This window comes from Plectropomus leopardus, chromosome 22 (assembly GCF_026936395.1).
Source record: "Plectropomus leopardus strain MGB_pleo_1.0 chromosome 22, ASM2693639v1, whole genome shotgun sequence".
Classification (NCBI taxonomy): Eukaryota; Metazoa; Chordata; class Actinopteri; order Perciformes; family Serranidae; genus Plectropomus; species Plectropomus leopardus.
The window spans coordinates 26,541,426-26,565,611 of NC_142197.1; the positions used below are offsets into that span (position 1 = coordinate 26,541,426).

A 24,186-nucleotide genomic window follows, 5' to 3' on the forward strand; every position below is an offset into this window, starting at 1 on the left:
AGCCCAGGATGCAGTGACAGTGCCCTAAATAGTATATGACGGAAAAAAACACAGTGACAGCGCTACCTGTCAGCATCACATGGCTAACATTACCTAACGGTAATTAAAAGAGGCAAGCAGTTTCAGTGTTGGTGTGAATTTGCAACATTATCTCATTTTAAGTTCTTACATGTTGCCACTTTGCAGTGGACTTCCATATCTACATATTATGCTCTAGGTATCCTTCTATATCTGCTATTTATGTTTCGGGATGGCGCCACTGTGATGTAGCACATGGTGGAATGACGCTGACCCCATAGGTGTAGCTTATCATGCGGTTGTGATGGGTTCCATCAATGGCCACATTCTTTACTGACACGATCTGTCAGCAAATCAGGCTGTCGTGGCAGGTGATGTCTGGCAGCGTATTATAACACCCTGACCACTCTGTCCAGCCGTATTCTCAGTTGATGCTGTCCTGAGTGTTTCATGCAGACCCAGAGAATAGCTTTTGGCATAAAGATCATAGAGGTAAGGCAATGTCAAAAAGGTGGTATTTGATGACTTCAGGGTGATAACTGGCTGGAATTTGTTGGGACTGTTTAATGGCTCGATGTTGGATGGTAGCTCCGCTGCTATGATAACTTGTGCTAACTGGACACACTCTGTGGGCAGGGAATGGCCTGGTTGACAGCAGCAACAGAAAGCTTGCTGATCTGATTTGGAGTCAGGATGTACCAAAATCAGACCCCTGGAGTAGTAAGGATCGTAATCAGGGATCGTTTGACCACAGACGTTTCAGAAGATGAGGCAAATCAACAGCAACTGGCATTGTCGAGAAAAAAAATCTACCAGGAGAATCAAGCACGCATGCCTTATTGCACGATTCACATATTGTTTAAAACTTGCCATTTTTAGCTCAGAGGATGTTGTTGTTGCTTGCTGTAGCGAAGGGAAATTTGAAAATGGTGACACGCAGATAATGGTGGGGTGATAGAATTCTTGCCAAAATAGTCAGCAATGTCAGGCTTATATCTGCAGTTTGCATCCAGTGAGTCAGACCAAGGCTAAGCACAATCTACTCGATAAGTAAATTGATCATGTGTAGAATCAGTGGTGTGCCCCTTTAAAGGACAGGCTTTTCAGAAGTAGGAGCAGTAGTATTCCAGCATCACTGCACAGACTGTCAGAGGCCCAGCTGCTCCTTTTTGCTCCAGGTCTCATCTAACACATGAATCCAAGCATGTCAAGGACCCGTTCTGTCACATCTCCAGTGTGTGTTGGTAGCTGCTGTTGGCTTATTATCAGCCAAGAACTACAGTGTAGCTACATGCATCTTCACAGCTGTGTGAAAAATCAACAGCAACCTCTGACACATCCTTTGTGTTGCTTGGCAACAAAGGCAGAATCTGCTTGTGTGTACAAGAGGGTTCATGACTGCATTCTGATGCTTTCATGGGGATGATGTGAGCTGGTCTGAGAGCAGCAGTTTGGCAACTCTGCAGAGGAAAGGAGGAACATGGATGGGGATTACATTCCTGCAAAGTCTCATAATGAATCTACTCATCAGTCTGTGCGATGCTCAGGATGCTGGAGGCACGGCATGGTGCTGTGCTGTGTACAGAATGAGCTCGCCAGAAAAGGCATTCCACTCAGCAATGTGTATGTGTGAACAGATGAGTGATCTTTTAACTATTCAATAATGTGACGATGGCTGCTTTCATGAGGTGAATCCTGGGAAAAGTCGTACTAGCTTTTCTGGCATGAAATGTATTCAGAGCCCAAAAAGCTCCCTTGGGGCACAAAGACTCACTTCACCTGCATGAAATGAATCTCCTAGCATAAAATGTAGACAGTGACTTTGGAGCAAATAGAATAGAATTACAATATCATTACCATATTCATTTACAACATGTTGAAGGAAATTCACCTTTACAACACTTTCCTGCTTCCTGGTGAACATTGCAGAGCTACTGCTGAGCATTTCATACACTGAGATGCATCTCATGTCCTGACCGAGTGCACCACCTTGACATCTGCTTAGCATTTTGTGAAAAATATGACTTAGAGTTCTAATTCATGTGTGAAAATTCACAAATAACCAACAGCAAATCTTCATGTTCAACAAACAAGGAGCTCTAAGAGTTGTGTGAATAATCAACATCAACAAAAGCACATAGTAACGATTAGGCAACAAAAGCACATGATTATATTTAGGCAACAAGAGCAAATGGCATACAACCCTGGGATGTCAGCCAAAGCTTTTAGTTAGGTTTAGGAAAAAACATCATGGTCTGGCTCTACATTCGGGAAGTGAACCAGGACTCCCAGGTGAAAGTCCAGGGTTTGCTTAACCCATCCACTGCCTCTCCCTGTTGCCCTATAAAAACCCTAGCGCTCCTTGTATTACGTCATTACCAGCGGTGTTTCAACCCGACACGTTCCAGCAGCATATCACACAGCTGCAGCGGGTTCTGTTAGGCTGCGTTATCAACTGACACTGCCTGTCAGCCTATTATATGGCCGCACCAGCTGCCATCTGGCCAACTGAGGGCATATTATGACAACACAAAAGATAACTGACACTAACAAAATGGAATGAGAGCGGGCTGGAATAACGACTTGTCTGTCGCGAGCAAAAGATCAAGAAGTGCGATGTTGTTATGCAGCCATAGGAGTACATAAGAAGGAGGTTGGGCAGATGGGTCAGACAAGAGGTTGCTCTGCACAGTCTGCTGAAAATGTTGGGGATGGATTGTTCTAAAGTGTTTCATTATGAGTAACATTTTTCCTGAGTCAGATTTGTTGCCGCTGCCCTGATGTTACCTTATCGGTACAGATTCGAAACTTGGAAAAGAGAGCATTGCTGTTGTCAATGACGAGTGTATAGATGACCTGTAATTAACCATTTAAAAAGCTTACCTCAGCAATAATGTTCACTCTAGAAGATCCAATCAGCACAGTTTCAAGATTAGTGTCACCAATGCAGTATCTGACTCAATGTCTCCCCTGCTGTTCCTGAGATACGACATTGAATGATGGCCAGAAAAATATTTTTGCAGAATATTATTATGTCGTAGTGAAGTTGACCATTGGCCTTTCAGATATAAAATGTAACTACTTAGACGTTAGACATTTATGTGAAATTTTGTCATAATTACATATGATTTCTTGAGTTATGGCCAAAACACATTTTGTGAGGACACACTGACCTCGACCTGTGACCACCAAATTCTAATCAAGTCATTGTTGAGTCCGAGTGTACGTTTGTACCAAATTTAAACAAAATTCCCTCAAGGCATTCTTGAGATACTGCATTCACAGGAATGAGACAGGTGCAAGGACACAGTGACCTTGAGCTTTGACCACCAAAATCTAATAGGTTCATTGATGAGTCAAAGAGGACATTGGTGTAAAATTAACAGAGATTCCTTCAAGGCACTCTAAGTGGTCGTTTGAGCCAAATTTGAAAAAACAAAATCCCTAATGGTGACCTTGAGATATTGTATTCTGGATAATGGGACAGATGAGGTTATTGTGACCTTAAACTTTGACCTATGACCACCAAAACCTCATGAATTCATCCTTTAGTCCAAGACAACAGGTTAAAATAGAGAAAGTGTTGAGTTTATATTACCCTGACATTCATACCTTAACTATAACCAATCCCATTCCTCCTAACTATACCTATAAAATCCAACCAACAAAGGCAACAAGTTCTAGCCAATCAGGACAGGTCATTACATTATTTAATGTATTATTTAATTATCTAAAATTTTACAACTTCGCAAGGGAGATGGGGTGCAAGAGGAAATTAAGAATAAAAACCCCTTATATAACCTTATATAAAGTTCTTCCATATTGAGGCAAATAGTAAAATGGATAATTTAGCAGCTGATAATGTTCATGTTCAACATCAGTAACCTCTGCTAGAGAGGCTGTCTTCTCCCTGTCTCTCTGTGATTGTCTACCGTCTTCTCTCCATTCCTCTCTTTAACTTCCCCTCCCCTCGCTGCAGAGCACGGAACCCCACTTGTAATTTTAACATCAGACTGTTTTGTATTAGTTGCAGTCGCCCCGAACAAAACACTTTTCTCATTTTGCTCCCTTTTTACTTTAAATTGGCCATTTTTTCATCTCCTCCCTCTGCTCTTACCCTGGTTTCTCCTCCTCTCTTCTCCTTTCCATTTTGGATTCTGTGTTTATGTATGTGTGTGTGTGTGTGTGTGTATGTGTGTGTAGGTGTACGTGTGTGTGTGTGTGTGTGTGTGTGTAGGTGTACGTGTGTGTGTGTGTGTGTGTGTGTGTGTGTGTGTGTTTCCGAGCATGCCCCACACATCAAGCCTCTGCTCTCCAGTAGCATCCTGGGAGGTTTGTGTCGGAGTGGAGGCAGTTGTATTTTTAAACTTGCCTGCTACCCAGAGACGGAGGATCTGAGCCACAGATTCATCTGCGCTTGACACGTTAGAGTCCGCTGAGGAATTCCAAAAACCTACCACCTCTAAAGGCTGCAAATTAAGACATTCATATAAAAAAAATGTTTGAAAGGCATGCCATTACTATCAAGAGAAGTCTTTAGTCTTTCATGGCTGTTTAAAGCAGACTGGCCCTAACTAGATTCAGCAATTTAGGACATTTTACCACATTACACGCTGCGCAAATTGTTGTTTTTGCTGCACACACTCCCCCTCAGAGACAAATATTCTGCGAATGCCTCTGGGCTTTTAATCACAAGGCCACCATGCTGCTCTACTTTTTAGAAGGAAACTGTAATACTAAGTTTGCAGTAATTTGTGTCAAAACTTTGGAAATTAAATGAACTATATCTTTTTGCTAATGTGAATACTTACAATCACAATTTCTCCTTTTGTCTAAGACAAAAATGTTGCTTTGACCATTTCCAGTGTGAAAATATCATCATAAAATAAGACTCATTGTGTTTTAATTATGAGAATGGGAATGAGCTATTTATATCTACATAGGGTGAGGCTTGGGTGGTATCACAGTATCACAGCATACCAGGAGCATTTCAGCTGTGAGACAGACCTGAAGACGTGTAACTGACAAAAAGGACACAGTCATATGTAAGATATCATACAGCAGAATGGCACAACTAAATGCTGTTGTGTTCCCTGTTATCAACATGCATGTGCATTGATGACGCAGCTAACCACAATGTGTCTGTGCAGCTCTCTGCTATCTGCTGGAGAGTCAATTCTACATGAGTGAGGAACCCTGCATCGATGGTGTTTTTCTCCTTGTTCTTATCACATGATGCACAAGTAGGCACTCAGCTAACTATCCTTTGAATGTGAGCACAAACACACAAACACGTACACACATAGGACAGACAGGGATATGGCTGCTGTACTTTAATGAGAAATGACTAATGGTTAAATATGGCAGAACGGAGGAGCAGCCTGTGTCCTCCAGACTGACATATTATCTCATTGTTAAACCTGCCTCTGAGCCACACACACACACACACACACACACACACACACACACACACACACACACACACACACACAAACACAAAGAGGCGTGCATAACACAAATCACCCACACATAAGGTCACAAAATTTGAGCAACGCACACTCTCAGCCTGTCTATATGTGTCGGCCCTACGATAGTCTGGCAACCTGTCCAGGGTGTACCCCGCCTTCCACCTGATGACGGCTGGGATTGGCTCCAGCCCTCCTGCGACCCTTACGAGGACAAGCGGTTACAGAAAATGACTGACTGACTGACACACTCAGCCACACACGCACACATGTCAGGCCAAATGACAAAGTGTGTCTGTAAACCTGCTGCCTTTTCCAGTCCCTCTCATACCCTGCAGTGAAAGAACGAAGGTTAACGGCAGATCAGTGACTGGCACAAAACTTTCACATTATATGTGCAATATCTTGCATTTACATGTATATACTCCATTAGCCCTTAGAGACTGGCAAATTTGAAACACTTTTCCCTCTTAATAATGATAATAATTTTGGTTGTCTTCATGCATATGGCATACATTTAGGAAAGACTGTGTATTTTTGTTTATCGGAACATTTTCATCTTAGCTCCTACAGTAAGTCTAAAATACACGGTGGAAACTAAATTGTGTCACTCTTTTACTAATCATTGACATATCCCAGGCTGTCATCATCAAAGAAAAAAAAAAACGTGGTATAGTATCCTCAAAATAATTCATTCTGTGTGTGTTTTTTTTTTTGTTGTTTTTTTTTCATCTAAAAAGATAGTGGCATCACAACAAAAACCAGACATTTTAATTAATTAATGAATATTTGATGTAAGTGATTAGGACTGATGTTGGTAAAAAAAATAATTTAATAGAAGAAAAAAAATATAAATGTATTTATTTAATTAGAAAATGTATAATATTTTTTAAAGCTTGACTTTGAAAAGCACAGAGCAATACGAGTGTGTGCAATATTAAAGTGAGCCCTAAGGGTTAAATATACATGTATTTATATGTCCCTAGCAACTGCTCTTATCAGATTTATTGAAGCCTTTTGGTTTAAACTTCTGCATGTTGATATTCATGCACTGAGATGAACTTAAACAAATTTCTGTCTGGAAGAAAATAATCTAAATTTATAATACATGCATTTATGTACAGTATGTACTCAATGGATTACATCATCCAAACCACATGTCTAACGTTTCGTAATAGTCTACATCATCAGCCACAAGTCCAAAACATTTTGTGTAGAAATTGAAGCTATGGAGCCACATTTGTTAAGGTGACAAATAATTCAGAGAGTCTTCGACTGACAGCAGCTTGCATCTTTAACCATCAGTTACTCCAAATCATGACTTATGACTTATAATATCTAACATTTTATTTAAACCTGAATCACAACAGCCTGTGTGGAGACGTCAGCAGGAATCACACTTTTCTGTCACACTGACTTCTGCTTCCCTCCGTCTCCCCTTAAAATGTGTACTGGCCACAGAGATATTTTTCTACTTCCAGGCGGCTAATTACGTCATCATATTGGCTGGACTCGTTCATTTAACTGCTGTCTAATTGAGTTGGTGAGTTAGTGGCTGGGGATGCAGGGACAAACCAGCAGAGGGGAGGAGGGAGGGATGAGATAATGAACGAGGGGAAGGAGAGGAAATAATTACCTCCACAATAAGAGTGAATGCTGACCTCAATCACAAACTAAAGAAGAGATTAAGGTGCTGTGCTTCATGCTGATGATGATGATGGCAGCTATTAGATTACAATGTGTTCTTGTTCGTGTTTAGTTTGGGTTTTCTTGCAAAATACAGCAGCATGCAATATGAACTCTATGCATGTGGCATGTTATGAAACCATTTCTGGGTTTTAAAACAGGTAGTACACAATCTTAAAATCAGTTCTTTAGCACATCGATAACCAGTGAAGGGTGGCAAAGAAGATCAGGGTGATGTGGTCACCAGATAATTTATTGATTTAGATTAACCTTTGAAGTTGAAAATGTTATTTGATTAGTTGTGTTAGGTAATAATGTTGATGATTACTTCAACTTAGTATTCTGTGCAATTTCAACTCAAATTTCATAATTAATGGACTGAAAACAAAATTCAAGTTATTGTAACTTCATGAAATTGGCTTGATGGTTTAACCACACCACAAAGGGGAGTATCATGTCATAAAAATAAATTGCTTTCAAGCAGTTAATTTGGGCATATTCTCTATTGTTTATGACCAACAGTGGGCAGTTTTTGGAGGTTAGCCTACAGTTAATGGAATATGTTGTATTGGTACACATAGCTAACACTTCCCATATTTAGCAAGGAACATTAAAGTGCTGCGCTTACTAGATTAGTCCAAAATAATGTCATCGCAGTCAGCGCCAGAGTTTCCCCTATTGTTTCTTTTTTTTTTTTTTAACTCTTTCCCCGCCATTGACGAGATTATACGTTAATTGGTGTTTTCACTGTAGTGTAGGGGACAGTGTTATGGATGTTGTGCAATAAAACAACATTCCACATCCAAAAACTTTATCGCTATTTAGCAGCTTTTCGGACCCTCTCAGCTGTGTTGTTTTAAAAAAGATGCAGCAGGAGAAACATTTAGCAACTTATTTAGATAATCAGGGAACAAGGAGGAAATATACTCTCATTTATTACCATTCTCGCTGCAGTGAAATTGATTTTGGTCTTGAATATGACTCTCTATCGCAAAAATGCGATGTGATTTTTTTTTGTCTGAAATGTTTTTAATAAAAAAGTAATGGAAGAAGCTATAGAATGAAATGGGTTTTTTGTTGTTTATCTTGATGTATTCATTGTTTTTATATTTAAAACACAAAATATTCTGACTTTTCTGTGGAAGTCAGTATGTTTTGGACTTAATATGGACTTAATAGTTTTTTTTTTGTTTTAAGTTGCTGTGAGTCATTAAGAACAGAGTAAAACAGCATAAATGTACTATCAAAATGATACAGTAATATCACTCAATGTGAATGGGTTGCATAATCCTGTGAAAAGAAGCAAAGTGATAGCTAAAATGAAAAGGGAAAACATAAATGTGATTTTTTGGCAAGAGACGCACCTCTCAAATGCAGAGCATGAGAAATTTAAAAAGATGGGGTTTGTGAACACATTTGATTCCTCACACAAATCAGGGCGTAAGAAGGGTATAGCTATACTAATCCTCAATAAAGTAAACTTCCAACTAACAGCCAAAATTAAAAATAAGGATGGTCTCTTTATACTAATTAGAGGAAAGTTAGACCATAAAGAAGTTACTTTGCTCAATGTGTATATGCTACCAGGGCATGATCATTTATTAAGAAGATTATTAACCTATTGATCCATGAATCATCAGGAACTGTACTCTGTGGGGGTGACTGGAACATTCAATTGCAGTATAAATTTGACCCAACAAATTTAAACAGAAGGAATCAAAATTCATCAATCATGTGGAAATTACTGAAAGAGCCCGGCATGATAGATGTATGGAGAGGCCTGCACCCAACAGAAAGGCAGTTTACTTATTATTCACCATGCCACAAAGAATACTCCAGACTGGTTTAATTTTTCATGTACACTGCAGATAGACACAGGATAAACGGTTGCAAGATAGGCATAGAGATGTTTCAGACCACTCACACTACACCTTGATAATAAAAAGAAAGATACACTATGGAGACTTAACACAAGTCTGCTCAATGATGGCAATTGTAAAGAATTTATCAAAAAATAACTTAAAGAATACTTGTTAAATAACGATAATAGAACAGTAACATTGAATGTCCTGTGGTATGACTGTAAGGCTGTAATAAGAGGCAAACTTATAGCTTTCTCTGCTTACAAGAAAAAAGGAAAGACAGAGACACCTCCTAGAACTACTGGCTAAAATGAAGAATTTAGAAACTCAGCATTCCATCCAAAGAGACCCACAAATATGGGCACAATTAAAATGTATCCAACAGGAAGCAAATAAGGTCTACGATGATGAAAATGAGAAAAAAGTGAGATTCTTTAAACAAAAATATTATGACACTGGTCCTCAGGCTATGAAGCTTCTTTCATGGAGACTACATAAACAACAAACTGAGAGGACAGCTGATAAAATTAGAAATAAAAGAAATAATAATAAATAAAAAGTAAAATAAAAAGTATGCCACAAGCTAGAGGAAATTATACAGTCTTTTAAGGCTTACTATGAGGACTCCCAACTTGATGTAGTTGATACCTTGAAAAGTGACCAGTTCTTGAAGTATCTGGATCTTCCCTCAATAGGAGCCCAGCAAAATAATGTACTGAACTCAGAGATAACCATTACAAAGCTGGATAAAGTGATTTCTAAGTTGAAGACTAATAAAACACCAGGCTCTAATGGCTTTATTGGAGAATGGTATAAAGCCTTCAAACCTGAGTTGGCTCCAATGCTCCTAAGATGCTTTAACTACACCCTAAAAGAAGGTCAGACACCCAAGTCATGGTGTGAAACAGTAATATCAGTAATCCCTAAAGTGGGTAAGGATACAGGAGAATGTAGCTCATTTAGACCTATATCAATTTTAAATACTGACTATAAACTGTATGCATCAATAATTGCTAAAATGATTGAACATATTGTTTCTGAATTGATAGATCCTGATCAAACAGGGTTTGTCAGAGAAAGACAAACACAAGACAACATTCGACAAACATTGCATGTGGTAGACCATATAATTAAGGAAAACATCAGCACAGCACTGATTAGCCTGGATGCGGAAAAGGCATTTGACTCATTCGGGTGGGATTATCTCTATCAAGTGCTAGAACGATTTGGCTTCAAGAAGAAATCAGTTCAGTGCATCAACTCAATATACTCATCCCCTACAGCTAAGATAAGAATTAATCGGCACCTATCCCATCCCATCAAGTTAGAGACAGGGTGCCGCCAAGGTTGTCCCCTTAGCCCTGCTCTTTTTGCGTTTTTTATAGAGCCCCTAGCTCAGGCAATAAGGGAAGATCCAGAGATTAAGAGGATTTTAATAGGAGAAACTGAATACAAAATAAGTTTATTTACCAATGACGTTTTGTTGACTCTGACTGACCTGAAAAGTATACCCGAATGATGTCTCTTTTGAAATTGTTTGGTACCTATTCAGGATATAAATTGAATACACACAAGTTTCAAATACTTTGTTACAATTTTACGAATGCTGGCTTGCAAAGTAAATTTGATCTTAAGTGGGACTCTGCTGCTATTAAATATCTGGGTATGTGGATCCCAGGGGACATCTCAAAGATATATGAAAGTAACTACGGCCCTCTTACCAAGTCAATTAAAGCTGATCTCGATAGATGGACTGTATTACCACTAGATATGTCAAATAGAATTGAAACAGTAAAAATGATTGTGCTCCCTAGACTACTATACCTATTACAGTCACTCCTTGTGGTAATTCCAACTAAAGAATTCGGTGAATGGATGTTTGTGTGGAACAGTAGAAGACCCCGGATTAAATATAAAACCCTGCAATTGTCCAAAGATAACAGTGTACTTGCCCTTCCGTGCATTGAAGATTAGTACACTGCTGCCCAGTTAAGACCTCTTTTCTGCTGGTGCAATTCGGAGTACTCAGCCAAATGAAAAGACTTAGAATTGGGGCAGTTTGATTCACCCACACAATCTGTATTAGGTGATTACCAAAACCGGAAGGCTCAACTACATAAACTAAGTCAGTGGACCAAGCTAGCCCTTAGGATATGGTTGAAGACCTACAAGAGGTTCCACCTGGAAAATCATGCAAGAATAGTAAAATGGGTAGCTCATGATTCAGACTTTTACCTGTCTGACCTAGACATGCAATTTAGACAATGGGCACACAAGGGCACAATTGCCGACTGTACTATTGTTAATTGATATAATATGGAGTCTTTTAAGCATCTCTCAAATGTATACAATTTTAGAAAATGTGATTTCTTCAGATACCTTTCAGGTCAGGGACTATTTTAAAAAAATAAATCAAACAAACAGAGCATACTGTATCTAACTTGATTGATATATTCATTGGGGCATATACAACTAAGGGTAACAAACATCTAGTATCACAGATATATAAAGAATTACAAAACTCTAAAAATGACTCCACTATTCAGGTTAGACAGAAATGGAAAAGGGAATCGGGCTAGGAGATATCTGAAGAGGGCTGGAGTATAATTTGGGAAGATCAGATTAAACTACCAACTCAAGGTCCTGGAGGGAATTCTGTTGGAAGAGTGTAATACATTTCTTTATCACTCCAAAAGTGAAATCTCTACAACAGGGTCATGGTCATGGTCAGAATGGATGTTGGAGGCAGTGTGGTAAACTTATGGCAGACCACTTTCATGTATTTTGGGATTGTTCTTTAATTCAGCCATTTTGGAAAGAGTTTGCAGATGAAATGAGTACTATTTTTGGAATAAAAGTTGACCGCATTTTTGTCTTATACTTGGGCAGGTTTCCGGACAATCTTGTGGCTGCAAGTAAGAAATCTATCACACGGAAATGGCTGCAGGTAAACCCGCCATCAAAGGACGACTGGACGCAAAAGTTAATTAAATAAACTGCATGGAGAGACTGACCTTTTCTTTAAGGTTGCAATCTGACCAATATATAAAACTTTGGAGGAAATGGACTATATAATGTATTGAATGTAACCAGTTATAATTGGCAAACTATTTTTTTAACAAAAGAAAAGTTTTTTGTGCGTGTGTTTTGTTTTTTCTCTTCACACTAATACATGGCCTATGTTAGCAATGTTTTTCTATTACCCTTTCTTTTCTTTCTTTTGTTTTAACCTGAAAACACCAATAAAAAGAAAGTTACAAAAAAAACCCCCAAATATTCTGGGGGTCACAACAGTCTACTATCTATCTGTATTCGTCAGTGTTTTATTTACAGACTAAGCAGCCATAGGCTTTTGGTTGTATGGAAGCTTTTATATTTTTATTGAGTGATACAATTTACAGTTAGGACAGATTGTCAGAGCATTTCATTTAAAAACAAAACGTCCATTTTAAGAGTCAGAACTGTTCTTGTTTTCATTGTGTTGACTGTTGTGATGTCATTTATTTTTGGTTAGGTCAGAGTGACAATATTACATTCATCTGTACTCACGTCATCTCAGCCTTTCCCTCAGGTAATGAAAAACCAACAAAGAAATTATCGGTATCTTATTGGACACGAGAAGCTGGGAATTATCGGTTTATGGGTATTGGCTGAAATAATCACTATCGTGCATCGTTGCCATGGGGAGGAAAAGCAGGATTCAGATTTTGCTTGTGGGTGAATCTTATACATTTTGTAATCTAAGTTCATTCACAGACACATTTTAAAAAATCTTCACACAGACAGCCTTGTAGTTTTACTGTAGGCTAAATGCTGTTTTAACCAAATTAGCATTTTTAAAAAATATATGTGTAATTATTAATTGAATAACTTAATTTTAAGATTCAAGATCAACTTAAAAGGTTCTCTTTATATTATAAATTATTAAGTAAGCACTACTTCAAAATGTCTATCATTACAGAAGAAATGCTACTGCAACATATTTTATAAGACAACACCCCTGCCAGCCTGGACCCTCACCAGTATGCTTTCAGAAACAACAGATCCACAGAGGATGCCATATCTACTGCTCTTCACTCACCTGGAGAATAAGAACGGCTTCATTAGGATGCTGTTGGTTACATCAGCTCAGCATTGAACACAGTCTCTCCCATGAAGCTGATTGGAAAACTAAACACTCTGGGCTTCAGTATGACACTCTGCAACTGGATACTGGACTTCCTTACATGCAGACCACAGAGAGGTTTGATTGGCCTCTACATTAGTGCTCAACACCGGAGCCCCCCAGGGCTGTGTGCTCAGCCCCCTCCTGTTCACACTGTACATCCATGACTGCACTCCCAGACATCAGGAGAACTCTATTGTGAAGTATGCGGACGATACCACTGTCATTGGTTGTATTACAAACAACGATGAGAGTTCATATCGGGAGGAAATCAACAATCTTGTAGAGTGGTGCACAGAGAAAAATCTACTGCTCGACGTCAGTAAAACCAAGAAGCGGATTGTTAATTTTAGAAAGAAGGAGACAAAGACACACACCCCTGTCTATATCAGTGGAGCTGAGGTGGAGCAGGTGAATAGCTATAGGTTCCTTGAAATTAACATCACTGAGAACTATCACACGTCACCACCCAGGTTAAAAAAGCACAGAAAAGGCTCTACTTCCTACAGAAACTTAGAAAGGCCAAATTCCAGAGCAAGATCCTGGTTAACTTCTACAGAGGAACAATAGAAAGCTTACTGACTGGAAACATCACCAACTGGCATGGTTCATGCACGGCCCAGGACAGGAAGGCTCTATAGCAGATGATTTAAACTGCCCAGAACATCACTGGTTCCCATCTGCAGAGCATCAGTGACCTCGGTTAAGTGAGGTGTCTGCACAGAGCCCAAAGGATACTGAAAGACAGCAGCCACCCCAGCCAGTCTGTTCACCCTGCTGCATTCTGGGAAAAGATACAGAAGTATCCGTTGCTGAACAGCCAGACTACAGAGCAGCTTCTTTCCCCAGGCTGTGAGACTCCTCAACTCCTCAGACGCTAAAAAGATGTAGCAGGATTTAGAATGAACTTTAAATTCATTTCTAAATGACAATAAATCTACCTTGTATCTTGTAGAAGTTGTCATGAAAGATTGATGTAAACAGTTGCATGTTTTTTGGTTGTTGAGCCAGAACATTTGTTTTTAGAGTACAAATAAAAAACACTGAGCAGGGATGTTTGTATAAGTTGCATTCTTTTTTAATATTGCGGTTTTCTGTTGGTCCAATTTAGGTTTCATAATTTTCAGATGATAGCTGAATATAGAAGGGGAAACAGTGACATGACTGATGATGCATTCTGGCTGAATCTACTGCATGTTTGCATACATATCTGTGTGTGTATATGTAGTAATACACTTGATCTAATCAAATTCAGCCGACTTCTCTTCCTGGCTGAGCAGATGAGCAGGAGGAGGGAGATATTTCACAGTGTCAACTGAAGGCAAGGAGAGGTCAGAGAGGGGAGCATGATGTGGGAGGAAGCACGGAGAATCTCTCTAACAGTGTTACAACAGCCGTATCCTCCTTTGTCAGCTCAGTGCTGGTGGGAGGCAGACACAGACAGGTAGACAGATGAATGCTTGGCTCATCTGCCTCTCTATCTCTGCCTGTGTGCTCAATCATCAGGCGTCAGTGTGGAAATGACACAGCTTAAACAAATCCCTCTGCATCCTAATGTCTGTCCTCCTTTCACCTCCCTGCCTCCGTCAGCTCCGATTGGCCTCAGACAATGTTTGAACGAAATGTCTGGAGCTCTGCATACGGTCAAGAGTCTGCTATGGGGTCTGGATGCTTCTTATCACTCTCTTTACATGACCAATGTCATGGTCGGAAATGCCGTGGAGCTCTTCACTACAGCATCACCTGAAGTCTGCATATAGAGACATTTTTATGTGTTTTAAGATGTTTAGAATATTTGATATGACAACAGCCTCCTAAAAAGTTGAGAACTTTACAGAGCTCAAGTAACAGAACCTCTGACAACCAACCAAACTTCATCTGCTGATGAAGACAAGACAGACAGTATGTTTCCATGCACAGTTAAGTGGAGCTCTGGTTATATTTCCATTAGTCATTTAATTGGTCTACTGTCCTTGTCCCAGTATACAAGCCCCAGCAGAGAATGGATTTATATTTTTTTTATGGCTTAATGTTTATTATATTACAATTTTTTTAACAACACAAACCAAATTTCAGCTAACACAATCCCCAAAGAACATCAGACAGAAGAGGCAGAAAAAATGAAATAAAATCAAATCAAATAAATAAGGACTGAATAACACCAAAAGCCAAAACAAAGAGAAATAGGCAAGGGCACTAGTGAACTGAGGTAAATCAGGATTTAAGTATTGACATGATGTGAGAGAAAAAAGACAGATTCCAACCGCATCACTGTCAAGTGCCCACAGATAATCTCCAGTATATAAGTGTTTAAATATTGTCCATTTAATAGTGTCCTTAAAGATATTTCCTTCTAGTAAGCCAATTAACACATCCATCCTCCTGTATTCATGACAATTCCAACAAAAGCTGTACACATTACAAACAAAATGTTTGTTGTCTGTTTACAAATACCCACAAGAATCAATTTATTGCCAAAAATAAGTCGACTACTCCAAGGCAGGTGGAGATATGCCTTCTTTCAACAAGTTGCTATTGGATCTTCCCATTAAATTCTATGCCACATTAGCAAGCAAGAAACAAGTTGCATGTAAAACAGTGAAAACATGGATAATTTTTCATCGCTTTACATTTCGTTCATATACATGTTTACATTTATATGTGTATTTACACTTTACTTTTGCCTTTGTCTTGTTTTATTTTCTTCCCTTCCTCACTTCACCTCCAGTTGAGGTGTTTACCTGACAGAGTAAATCCACCCCCAACCACATCATCAAGATATATTAGTCTGACTTTGAGAAATTCAACTTAGTACGATTTCAGTTGGACTAAGATGTTTAAATGTATTTCGAAAGTCTAGCTTTAGTCGGACTAACACAATAATTTGACTTATTCTAGTGAGATACATATAAAATCTCTTTTCAAAGCTACCAATGAGACCTTGAGATTATTTTTTCAGATATACATGGCTGAATCACTTTTGATCCTCTTTGACTCAGTATAAGTATGCATAACAAAGGTTAGTATTATTGTAGATATGTTGTACTGCATTAAAATGCATCACCAAATGTAGGCTAATTCACTATGAAGTAAAGGATGGCGATGAAATACATTAAACTAGCATCCTGCTCTCCACTGTCCAGGCATTGGAAAATAAACTGGATAACTGCCATACCGCATCAGTTTCCATCAGGAACTGTAATATTCTTTTATGCACAGAAGCTAGGCTAAAATGTGGATGGTACTGTTCAACCAGAAGGTATTACAGCTTGCAGAGGTGGCTGCAGAGCAGAGTCCATGCCTGTGTTCGGGTGGAGCAACTACAGCCATTGAGGTTGTGATGTGCGGACAGTTAATTAATTCCAAAACCAGAAAGCATGGATAAAACATGGAAAATTATAAAACAGCAGCAACAACGTATGAAGACACAAAAAAGACAGAGCACAAGTTTAAGGAGGTAATGGAATCACATTCCACTGGAGAAATACCCTGTAAAATTCCATGTGACAAATAAATTATTGATCGATAATGTAGTCAACTATGTCCAGCAGTAAGTGAGTGCATCACTAAAGATGAGTGCTGACTGTGACTGCCTTCAGATCAGTATTTGGGTACATTCAGTCTGTTGCTAGTCCGGCAGCAACTGGCCCCTGGTGCAACTCTTAAGTCTGTCTTAGCTAAGACCAGTCTTAAGAAAGGATTCTAAGTCGGTTGCACCAACAACAAGAACATCAGCCTAGTCTTAACAATGGCCGGTCTTAGCAATGCGTGTTCATGTGAACAACGCACGCTGCCAGGCGATAGCCATAGCTAACTTCCCCTATGGATTATATTCATTAAACAAAGTTCATTTAATTATAAAATTAAGACTTTATTAAGATGTTATGCGTAAATCGAAAATGTGCATAAAAACAGCCAACCCACCTAATCTGCCAGCACCATGGAAGCGACAGTGGCCGAATAGGGTTAAAGGACAGGGCCCATGACGCTGTCCTTGGTGCTGGCACATTGATCTCTGCTGGCTCTGGTTACTTCATTCGTAATCTTCATTTTAATGTCATCGATTGACCTTTATTTTTCAACTCCAATGAGCTTTATCCTACAGGAATCATGTTTACACATTTCCTCAGCTATTCAATTTGCAGACGGCTATTAAAAAATAGCTGTAAAATAAATAGGTCATGATTAGAGACAGAGATACGTTGAGTTAATTAATGTAGTGTAAGTGTAAGGTTTTTTTTTTGATAAGATATTTAATAGCTCACCTGCGCTTGAGGACTCCGATACATCGCTGTCTAGCAGCCTTGCCTCCACAAACTTGTCACGCTGCATTTATAGTTTACACTAATGTCTGTGAAAACATGGATGCTTCACATACATCTTCCTGCCAGCAGCACAGAAGATCAGAAGATCTCTACAATCAGCACAGTTTACTGATTAGTGTCACCAGTTCAGCATCTGACCAAATGTCTCCCCTTCTGTTCCTGAGATATGAAGCTATGTGGCCAATAACATGGTTTGTGAGGTCACACTGACATTGACCTTTGACCTTAAACCACCAAATTCTAATCACCTCCTTCTTGAGTCCAAGTGGTTTGTGCTAAATTAGAAGAAATTCCCTTAAGGTGTTCTTGAGATATCACATTCACAAGAATTGCATCGGTCGAGTTCACAGTGACCTTGCCCTTTGACCCTTGATTACCAAATTATAATCCAAAGGAGAGGCTTCAGCTAAGCTAGCCGTAGTTAAATAAGAACATGTCTTTCTGTCCTTTCTACAGAATATATTCGGCATTCATTTGACGTGAGAGCAGGAGGAGCATTAGAGGAAAATCAACTTGTGCTGTATTTTACCACAACCTCTAATCATGCACAGCGTGTACATGTCCTGTAGATCGATAATGCTACATGCTCATGTTAGATAAGTAGCTATCTTCTTGACATGTGGGATTGTACTTTTATATTGTATTATTTTGTACAGTAGATTGGAGATGTTTTACTCATTCCCTGTTATTGTGTGGCCTGGGCAAATTGGCTTGATTGATTTCAGAAACATGGAAGTATGAGGTACAAGAAAATGACCTGAAATTTTGTGAAATAAAAGAAAAAAAGAAAAAAGTTAAACAAACAAATAAATACAGAGATAAAATAGTAGTTTATTATTATTAAAATAATTATAAATATCGTTTTCTGGATATTTTCCCAATTTTTTTCTTGTGAATTTTTAATAATTTATGTCTAGTTTCTGTGTTTTTTTAAACTAATTTTCAAGTCATTTTCTTGTCACTTTTTCTTTATTTCTTGCAGTTTGTGAGAAATCTCTTTTCAAGTTGCTCGTTGTCTTTCCCCCTGTGTTTTCAAAAGAAATCAAACCAGTTTGCTAATGTGTCAAAGTTAGATGCATATAAAAGGCATCTGAACGCAGCACAAGAAAAATGATCAAGCTTCAGATTTTAAGAGTTTAAGTGACCTTGAAAATATCCAAATCAAAACATTAGCTTTAACTCTGAAATCTTGCCTTTTGACAAATACAGAACTTCTGTAACACAATGTATTCAAGCAGACAGTATCACGTCCTGGTCTCATTAATAGCACATTGAACATTGTGTGTTCTAATCTAAAAGCTCCAATCTTCATCCTTCCAAAAGGAGGAATTGTACACAAAACCACTTAAAGAGAACCAACATAGCCACACTTTATCAAATTAAAATCACTTAATTTCAAAGATCTGGTTTATTATAAAATGGTTTAAATCATGTACAGAGCTGAAAATCCTCGACAAACTAATAATATCCAATAGGTGTTTCAAACGAAAGACAGTTGACTCGTTTCGTATAGTGGACTGCCTTGGCGTGGTCTTTACATTTTCCCTCTGGGGAACTCCAGAGCTCAACTTTCCCTGTACAAATGGAAGACACGTCAAGAGAAACTGTTTTATGAACCCAGAGGAGTTAACAGAGGGTTCTAAATGAACTTTGTTGGGACTCCCCAGTTGACATCTGCAAACAGGTTCTGCTTTTAAGCCACAGAAAGCGTCAGCCTTTGACGCTTTCCTGCTCAAGATGCCATGAGAGATAACAGTTTCGTGGGGTCCAGTTCACACCAGGATGTTAAGACATCCAAATGAACTCCTGAGGTCATTCGGACCTACAAGAACAATCATTTGTCACTTGTCTTTGACACAAAAACTGAAGTTTGGAGTAGAGGACTGGAGACAAATTCCTACCAAGAATTTGAGAAGGGCCCACAAAATTAAATGATGATCCTCATTCTGAAATTTAATCCTCTGTCCACCCCACCCCCTCACTCTCTCTCTCTCTCTGTCTCTCTTTATTGTTTCAGTCCACACATACACTGACAAACACATGTTCTCCACTCTCATGTCCTCTTCCCCCCTGCTGAGATGACAGAGACAGGACATGTTGTAAACTCATTCTACATTCTTTTGTTAAGACCAGCATTTAACATGACCACGTGGACAAAAGTGTGAATTAAGGTAAACCTAGTTCCCTAATCTTTCTCCAAGTAGATCAAAGTTCATCTCTGTGTAAGTAGAACCAACTCCCATGTCTTTATTATTTAATTTGAGGGAGTTAGGTAAAATCATATTTTATTCCTTTTCTGTGATGGAGCCATACTGCCATCTAGTGACCTTAATTATGCGTAATTTCGTAATCAACTTAATATTTCTATCGTGTTTTGCATTTATTGTATAATGTCAAATGGTAATCCTACATCTAAGTAAATACCAAGTTCTTTATAGTCCACTGAATAACTTTATGTTACGTGTGATTACTTAATAAGGTCAAACCAAGGACCTTCAAAGCTGTGTGTTACATTCATAGTTGCCTTTAGGTCTCCTAGCATGTGTTTGTAATTACTGCAATGGGAACCTAGTGGTGATGAGATAGGTGACTTTATATGTAACGCGTCAAATTGAGTAATTCATCACAAAGTAGCTACGAGAAATAAATGTCTCCTAAAACACGTTAGGTACTCTAAAACTTAACGTCAGATGTGCAGCCGCCTCTCATTCGCACCCCAAAGTTCATAGATTAAAATTTAGTGAGCTCTAAGCTCAACACTTCTTTCTACTTTCCCTTTCACCGCGGTGCTTCTTGTGTATCTCCGCTCGCATCTTTTTCTTTTCTTCAATCTTACAAGAGATTTTTTTTTAAATCTCTTTGACGCTTTTCTTTATACCAGTTTTTGGTCATATAGAGATTCTTGCATTTCATTTTAAGTAAACTCAAAATAATAATTTAAAGTGACTTTGTCAGACCAACGGGACTACTTTTGATTATTTCTGCAAGTTTTAATTGAGAAGGACACTCTGCGATCCGCCGTCAACTCTGCCACGGGTCTAGAAGCAACACCTGCTGCACAAACTATCAGCATCTGTTGCCTGCCCTTAAAGACTTTGTTTAAAGACTTTTACCGGTTCGCCGAGGCGGACACCGAGGCTCGTACTGTGGCTGCACTGATACTGTACCCCCCACTCACCCTGATTGTGCTCTTGGTCCTGGTTGCGCCGATGTATGCATGAGACTCTTATCAACACCCACAATACCATCATAGATGCATTTGATAATTTCACACCTATCGTTATTGTAATATGACATGCGTCTGTTTCCACTATTGCTGCCCCCCCCCCCCTTTAGCCACAATTGTATTGCATTCATTTTTTATGACATCTATTGCACGTCTGCCCGTTCTTGGGGAAATAGGGAAAAAGGGGTTCTTTTTCGGTAGTTTTTCCTTGGGTGATGTGAGGGTTTAAGGGCAGAGGGATGTCATACACTGTAAAGCCCTCTGAGGCAAACCATGTTTTGCGATAATGGGCTCTATAAATAAATTGACTTGACTTGACTTTTTCTCGCTTATGTTTAATTTTGTTCTTGTACTTTAAAAAGAATATTTTACAGATCATCAAAAATCAATAATTGACTGGATATAAATTATATAGTGCAGTATATTCAGATGGTTGTGCTCTGACTTCCAGGCAGGTAACTCATTTAATAAGATTCCCAATGGGAATAATATTCTGTTTTTCAGAATAAGGCTTGTTACTTCTCACACACTGCAGATGATAATAACACATCTGAAATGCTGAGTCAGAGTTGTGGAGCTTACATGGCTGTCCCTCTGTGGAGCTCATATACAGGCAGTGTCAGCTGTATGACATCATTATGTTGCAGAGATGAAATGCTCACTGGCAGTGGGTCACTCTGGATCGCTCTCTTGTTCATCAGAGGTTTATCTAACATTTTCTTGTTTGGGTTTTTTTGTGTGTTTGTTTATTTCTTTCGCATTTTTCAGGCATTTGGAAATAAGCAAAGTGCAAGCCTCTGCTATTTGTATTTGCAACTTAGACATTCCTGCCAGCAGCTAGCTGCATATGCCAAAAGACCAGAGCGACACATGCCAGTACTCTGCAAAAATTTCAATGCTGCACCTGTTTCTGGAGGGTGTAAAACCAAAGATCATTTCGAAAGTGAAGCAATGATGCACTGGATTTTAAATAAAATGTATTTCACAAAATGTTTTTTGGGAATTTTATGAACATGAGTTACACACAAAAAAGTATATTAAAAACAGTTAATTCCAAAGCATTTCCAGGTCTGGCGAAAAAAAAAGTTTCTATAATTTCATAACCTTTCCAGGGGTTTCATGACCGTGAGAACCCTGTACAGTCACAGTTTACATCCATGTGTGTGAAAACACAGATGCTTCACACACATCTTCCCCCTGGCAGCACAGAAGATTTCTACAATCAGCACAGTTTACAGTGCCAACTATTCAGTATCTGAGCAAATGGTCAAGTCATTAGCTAAATTGAAAGAATTCCAAAAGAATATGACTTTTTTTGATAATTCCATTTGAAACAAACATCTGTCATGTAGGAATCATGTGAGAACTTTTCTGATTTCCTATTCCAGAAGGCTTTCTAGTTGTCTCATGAACCTAAAGCTTACAGGCAGCTGTATTTAGAGACAGATAAGCTACATGTTGCACATTAAGACATAATCAAGACAGTATTTGTGGAAATCTGAATTCAACCCTGAGAGCTCCACACAGATGAAAGCAGCAAATATCTCCAGTGTTTGCTGCGTCCTACAGCTTCTGCACTGAAACAGCAAACTAAACCAGCACGATGTCAAGATGCGTCCCAAGCTTACTATGACCAGGGGACGAACTGCCAACAGCACACACACACACACACACACACACACACACACACACACACACAGCAGAGACGCTCACACCTGCAGCAGGCCACTGTCTGTGCCACTCTCTGCTCGCCTTCAACCAGGAAATGGATGACTGCTACTGGTTGGCTCTGCTCGCAGCTCACTCACTCACTTTCTGTCACACACAAACACTCACGCATGCACACGCACACGCACTCTCTCTCTCACACACACACACACACACACACACACACACACGCACGCAGGCAGGCAGGCACACATGCACGCACACACACACAAACACACACACACAGATACACACACACGCGCAAACACACACACTTGCATTTCCAAACTGGGTCAGTTTGCAGCTGGCTTTAGGAAGAGGCTGAGAGATGCTCAAACAGAGCAACGGATGACATTTAGAGAGAAAATGCACCCATGATGCATCTGCTGCTGCAGGCATGAGGCTGCTGCTGGCCTGCTGTGTGAGTGCACACGCTGTTGTGTGAGTGCAGATGTGTCAGTGTGGTGATATAATGCAGCACAGAGAGCTGCAGGGAGAGGGTTTTTTAAAGAACACAACATGAATGTGTGTTTCTAAAGTGAAACAGGATGGTGAGGCCGCTCCTCTGTACAATGTGTGGTGGAAGAACTGAGGCAACTTTTAGACGAGAAAAACTCTACTAAAGATGGAAAAGTCTTTACTTTGCGTTAAAAAAAAAATGCATTCAAATAATAACATTGCGAGAATGATCTATGTTTACACAGATCCACAAAAATAAACCAAAAACGCTGTAGGATGCACGCCAGGTCAGTAGTTGCCGGTGTTATTTTGTAATGACACACCATAGAAGAAGGCCATACTCCTGCGTGAAGTGCCGCTATGACATCACTGTTCACACAGAATCTGCTCAGTGCCACTTTCCACCACAACAGAAGGGTGACTTTTTTTTAAAAAAAAAGATTACAGTCTGGACCCTGGTTTTAAAAGTTTGTGTTTTCAGGTCTGCAAAACGATGTTGTTGTGTGGACGAAAAGCCAAATCGCAACAAAAGTTTTACATTTAATGCAAGAACCAGCCACTTAGCCATCTGGAGGGAGATCCTTCACTGCATCAGCAAGAACTTCAATCACACATCCTAAACATATTTATAAACACTATCTGATGGAAGGACAAACCTGCAACCACTTATCTAATCTACTGCACCATATAACTCCTCCCTCCTCTGCTCTGACTGTGCAGCTGTTTGTGTTTTGTTGTTTTATTTTTGTTTGTTGTTTTGTATTGTAAAAGTAGGCTGCCCAGTATCTGGTTGACACTGAATATTACCTTTTATCTTTTTTTTCTTGGTATAATATGACAAATTGAATTGAATTTTAAAAAACAAACAAATAAAAAACCAACAATCCTAAACTAGGAATACCGCCAAAAAGTAGTATGCCTCAAATTACACTTACAATTTACACTAATGTGTGTGAAAACATGGATGCTTCACACACAACTTGCCCCCAGCAGCACAGATCTCTACAATCAGCACAGTTTACAGATTAGTGTCACCAGCTCAGTATCTGACCAAATGTCTCCCCTTCTGTTCCTGAGATATAATGAGTGAAAGCCAGAAAAATGTTTCTGCAGAACATCATGATGTCACAGTGAAGATGACCATTGACCTTTTGAATATAACATGTTAGTACTTAATTATTATATCCTATTTAACATTTGCATGAAATGTGAACGTATGAATTCTTAATTTCCAAAATCATGTTTCATGAGGTCAGTGTGACCTTTTAACCTT

The 24,186-nt window shown here is 39.1% G+C and overlaps 1 protein-coding gene and 1 long non-coding RNA gene across 2 annotated transcripts in view; one reads left to right on the plus strand and one right to left on the minus strand.

The window, feature by feature from the left end:
* LOC121961725 (pleckstrin homology domain-containing family A member 5-like) overlaps window positions 1-24,186 on the minus strand; it is a 269,588-nt gene that overhangs the window by 106,615 nt on the left and 138,787 nt on the right.
* Window positions 425-14,350, plus strand: LOC148185940 (uncharacterized). The gene is made up of 3 exons (XR_015775525.1): window positions 425-510; window positions 11,921-12,744; window positions 12,993-14,350. It is a non-coding gene; the product is annotated as an uncharacterized LOC148185940 (long non-coding RNA).